Below are 6,038 nucleotides of genomic sequence, written 5' to 3' on the forward strand. Positions count from 1 at the left end.
AATCTCGTGGTGGCCAAGGATGGGCCAAAAGCAGGACTCTCCCACCACTCCAAGCCCTTCCCAGTTTGTTTCTGGGCCAGGGCTAGGAAGTAGGAGTCCTGTTGAGATTACAGGCAATGGGCTGACCCCGTGCACACATGACAGCCTTCTGTCTCAGAGTTGGGATTCCTGAAGAAGCCTCTTTCATCCCCTTGCTGGTCCTTCACCAGCATCTGATGTCTCTGCCCCTGGAGGTGTAATACTGTGTAATTAAATACATGTAGTCAAATTAGTCAGCATTTCCTTCCCGCTCACAGCCCAGTCAGTACTGGGGCTGGGGGCACCCTGCAGCAGACTGCCTAAAGGCTAGGTTTCCACTGTGATGCAGTGAAATAAGTCCCTACCAGGGTGTGCTTTCATTCCTGGGTGATCCTGGGTCCCAAGTCTGGAGTGTGGACAGTGTGGGTACAGCCTGGGCACAGAACCTTGAAAATCTCTCCCACATGGTATAGCTATTCTACTTGTGGGTATATACCCCCAAAATTGCAAAGAGAATCTCAGAGATCTTTTGTAATATATATAGTTATAGTTATAACATATATAGGAAAAACATAGAAGCAACTCTATCCATTGATGAGCAAATAGATAGGCAAAGCATAATATATGCCCACAATGAAACATCATTCACCCTTAAAATGAAAGTAAATTATGACACATATTACAACATGTAGGAACTCTGCATATATTATGCTAAGTAAAATACACCATTCAGAACAGAGCAAATATTGTAACATTCAATTTAGGTAGTCAAATGAATGGATCCAGAATTTTTGAAGTTGTGGAGATGGGGGAGGAAAATTAGTATTTAGAGACTATCGAGCTTCAGTTAAGGAAGATGAAAAAGAGATGAATGCTGATGATGGTTCTAGCAGCGTGCGAATGTTCCTATTGCTATAAAATGGTATGCTCAAAATGACTAAAATGTTAAAATCTATGCTTGAATACTTTATCACAGTAAAAAGATAAAATGAAAAATACTAAGGCTCAGCAGTAGTGCTCTAATATGGTTGACAAGAATGTATTCATATCTCTGAACTCTTTCTTTAGATAATAGTAGAATCCAAATTCAAAATGTTTTGTTAAAGACAAGGTTACTGGGCTTCATTCAATTTTATTTAATAAAATGAGAAATTAAAATGTCAAGATAACTATAATAACATACTAATGCAAGTATTATTATCCATCTATTAAATGTTGAATCCATCACGTCTCTATTCTAACTTCTCTTCCATTTGTACTCCCTAAATTGACATAAGAGATGTTCTTCTATATCAATTGTTTCAATTATCACTATATGAAGATGACAAATAATATTATAACTTCAATTATTTCCCTAAGATATATTTCACATTTCATAGTCACCTCAAACTCAACACATCCAAGAGTGACTTCATGATCAGCAACATCATATTTGGTTATTTCCCATCCATGAAATAAGCCGTAAAGCCATAAAAGCAGGAACTTCAATTTCCTTTATGCTCACGTACTTTATTATGGTCTCCCATGCCACACTGTACATATTGCCGTCATTAGTCTTTACATGTTTACATTCATTTTTGTGTTGATTAATGTCTTTCTCATACATTAAAATGCACATTCTATGTGGACAGAATGTTTACCTTTGCTCAAAATCATGCTCCCAAAATGCAACACAGTGACCAGTGCATATATAGTTTATAAAACTCTTGTTGAATGAATAACACGTAAAGCTTTGAATTTAAAAATGGAAAACAGTGAGATACGAAAATATGAAAAATGTAATTCTTCTTGTCTATGTGAAGATGAGAATTGCTGCCAAAATATTGGGCTGCAATTTGACATTCACCTTAGCTCTGGCTATTGTGGTTAGTTCTGGTCTATCATTTTCTACTTTAAACTGGATTTTCTGACTACTCCTTATCCAGTGAAATAAGTACCTAGAGCAACCTATCTAGTTCAGTAATTCCTGCATCTGTTACCTCTTGTTAATACTATCCCAACAATGAGTACCCGGGTCCATTTCATAGGCGGAAAATGGTTAAATACTCAACGCTCACAAATGAGGTCGGGTCATCACGAGGAGGCGGATAGGATAAGGAAATGGGACAGTTCATCTCAAACAAGGTTCAAGTGCTGAACATCCTAGTCCGACTCTTGGTCACAAGTCTCAAATGAGTTTAACACTACAATCTCTAAATTTGTGAAACACACAATATTAAAAACATTCTAACACAAATTTGCTGGAATGATTCTATGGGAAATGCCCCTGGATGGACATTTTTAACTGTGAAGTGTTACAAGCATCTACAGTTATACCAATCCAATTGAGATTGGAGTAAATACTAAAATATCAAAGGGAGTGTGCAGGCGGCACAGCTTCTGGCAAAACCTTAATATTTTATCAGGAAAAATGTTTCACAGTGCAGCTCTATTTTGGTTTTGAACTGTGTAATGAAGTGGTTACAAGCATCAGGTTGGTTAGCTGATTGGTTTACTTGCTTTTTGGTTTTTAAATTTTATTTAATGAAGGAGCAGCAAATTTGAATCTTATATTTGACTAGTTCAATGTGCAGACTGTCCTTCCACCCTATTTAAGCTTTTTGAAAATCCGAAGCTCTGCTCTCGCCTCTCTAGCGACGTTATATAGTAACCAAGTGAGCGGTTGTTAAGTGGGCTGCCTTCTACGTCATCAGATTGTGGCGTGCAACCTCGCATGCGCAACCAATTGTGAGCGCGTGCGTTTTCTGGTGTATGTAGCTTGAGCACCGCAGACAGTCCCAGTAGGACCAAGCAGTGAGATAAGCCTATCGCCTTGGGTGGCAGGATCTCAAATCGGTCGCTTAGCGGCCCCCTGACTCCCTAACACCAGCTGGAGGAGTATTCACCATGATTTTTGTCTTAATGACCTGCGCTTTGTTCGTTCTTCTGGTTCTCTTCTGGAAAAAAACGGTTGAAGGCAAAGGTAAGAGATTGGAATTAGGTGAAGGTTGATAAGTACAGGATGGGGTTTGAAGGAAAGCAGAAAGGTAGTAAAATAAGTGGTAAGAGATGATCTTTCCCATCAGAAGAGCACCAGTCTTCTCTGCCTCACCCGCTCTCTATCCAAGTTCCCACATTTTGAAGCATAGTCGGATTTAACAAATCGGTAAGCAGTAGGGTCAGCTTTTACAGCACAAAGCACCCATTGGCCACTCTGCTCCCCCATTTCAGCTATCTGTACCTTCTCTCTCGCCTACCTTTTCTGCTTCCTCCCCATAGCTCCCTGCTCTCCTTATGGGAGCCTTGTAGCCATTTACAAATCATTGAGGTCTGAATAAGGTCTCCTGGGCTAAAAGTTGGAAATAAATGCTTTCTGTTTGTTTGTTTTTTAGTTTAGAACTCAAGAGTTATTGTAGGCCTGTCGAAGTACCCAACACAGATAAGCAAAGGGTATTGCACTTTGATGTTATAAAGTTTCACTCACAAATATTTTTCTTCTCAGGCCATCTCTGGGGAGGATGTGTCTCCCAACTGTGAATTCATGTAAATGTTTTTAATCTCTAGTTTAAAGGACAAATCCATCCTGGTAACCAATATTAACCAAGTTATTGATGAATTTTGGAAATTGCTAAACTCAATGAACTACACATGCACAATTTCTTTCCTTTACAGAAAAATACTGGTCACAGATCATCAAATCTGGCTTCTCTTGCACTAGCAGCAACTGCTACTGGGTCGGCTAAACGCAATATCAATGAGGGTCTTTCAGTCAACAGGCTCTCTCAGGATATCTTAAACAACTTCCCTCACTCCGTAGCCATGCAAAAGCGAATACTGATAAACCTCAGGATTGTGGAATACAAGCTGGCTGAACTGGAACATTTCCTACTTACTCAGGGTATTAGTGATGCAGTACCTAAGCGACAATCCCCTAAAAAGCATGCAAGATGGAGTGACAGTGAAGGCAGTTAATAAAGGCGCTTTGCTTGACTTCAATTGACCATGTGGTTGTACTGAATGAATCACTGGGGGAGAGGGGTGAGCACACCAAGATAGATGCAAAACACAAATATCAATTGAGTTGTTTAATCATGTTCGATTTATTTGGAGACTTGGTGATCTGTTGTTAATATAGATTTTACTATGAAAGGAATGAAAGCACAATGGAGATGGGAAAACAACTCAAAGGCCTGAATTGTTTGTATTTTTTCAATACAATAAAAATGCTGTCAAAAGGACATAATTGATCTTAATCGTATTCTAGCATGAAGTGTTCTCTAATGGTCTGTAATACTGTGACTGTGTCCAAGAGTGCATTAAATGGGACTTGATGGAACCCTTACCAGTGGGTATCATACAGTTTTGTCCATTGTTGAATCTGTGTAATGAAGTCCATCATGAGAAGTCTGGTAAGGTTTACATCTTTGCAAAAACAGTGACACAAACCCTTAATTACTCCTTGTGGTCAGTTTTCAAAGGTATCTCTTCCTCTTTGCACCTCTTCTACCCCAATTAAGTTTCTTTTCATTTCCAATGTGTCCAGCTCTTCCCAGAGTTGCAAAAACCACCCATAGAAAACTGCATGCATTTTCCTATTGGATGAACAATAATATCTCAAATGCAATGGTTGGATGCATGCAATGTTATGTGGATTAAAACTAACAAAATAGAGACCTGGCACGATTATTCAATTAACCAAATTTCCCCTTGCAATAATCAGCATTCTATATGGGAACTTGTTGTTCTGGCTGCTACACTTCCCATTCAGCATCCTGCTTATGTGAGGTGAAGTCAACAGATGACTCAAAGCCTTGGGAAACTGCACTCACATATGAGACCAAGAAGAAGCTCCTGGCTTCAGATTGGCTCAGCTTTGGGCAATGCTGCATTTGGGCAGTGAACCACTAGATAATTCTTTCTAACTCTCCTTTTCTCGTTAAATCTGCATTTCCAATAAAAATAAATCTGAACATTTTATAAAAAGTCTAAGATCTAGTGAACATTGATCTTAAATTATTTTATAAAATCTGGTATAACTACAGAATTTTTACCTGACATTCAGTAGCAATATTTGGCCTATTATGACCTCAATGCTTTCACTGAGATGACATTCCCTCCACCTAAAGCAAATTACCAATATAAATCAAAGTTGTGCCTTTTCCCTTAGTACTTTATTCATCTCATTTCAAGAATGAGGGTATAAGGAATGTAAAAGTAAAAATACATATTTATATTGCTTCTAGTTACACTCACTTGCAAAGCCCCAAAAGCCAGTGGCACGTTTTTTTTAATTTAGGGGCTGATAGGGCTACTTGAGATTCAAGGAAAACTGTAAAATATCAGCCCTAGAAAAACAAACAAACAAACAAAAAACCACATTTAAACATACACAAAAAAAGTGACATGTGTAATTTTGCTGTCATCTACTCCTAGGGACTAGATTTAAAAACTTTGTAATAAGTTACTGAAAAGTTCCTTCTATAGTGGGGGCAGATAACATCAGTGATATATAAGTAACACAGAGTGACTTAGTGATGTATTTCATTGCCTTTTTGTGGGGAAATAGAGGATTGTCTAATTTGGCCTCCTCATCCTTGACAAGTTGAACAGGTTTCCCTAATATACTATCTAAACTGTACATCACTTCTGATGGGTAACTTTGTCAGGAAGACACAATCACTCTAGTGATCCAGTAGTCAAATAAAGAACCACAGAAAACTAAATTTGGTTAAACTAACTTTCTCATTAATGTTTTGTCCAGATTCTACTTATACTAGCCTAGATTTCAGAGAGCATGATAAACTATTCTTAGTTATGTGAAACACATAGAGAAACCAGACAGATCAGTTTTATCACACCTGGCACAGTAGCCTAGCCACTAAAAGCCTCACCTTGCATGTGCCACGATCCCATATGGGCACCAGTTCTAATCCCAGCAGCCCCACTTCCCATCTAGCTCCATGCTTGTGGCCTGGGAAAGCAGTTGAGGATGGCTCAAAGCATTGAGACTCTGCACCATGTGGGAGACCCAGAAGACACTC

This window comes from Ochotona curzoniae, unplaced genomic scaffold (assembly GCF_017591425.1).
Source record: "Ochotona curzoniae isolate NIBS_2020 unplaced genomic scaffold, NIBS_Ocur_1.0 scaffold_1852, whole genome shotgun sequence".
Classification (NCBI taxonomy): Eukaryota; Metazoa; Chordata; class Mammalia; order Lagomorpha; family Ochotonidae; genus Ochotona; species Ochotona curzoniae.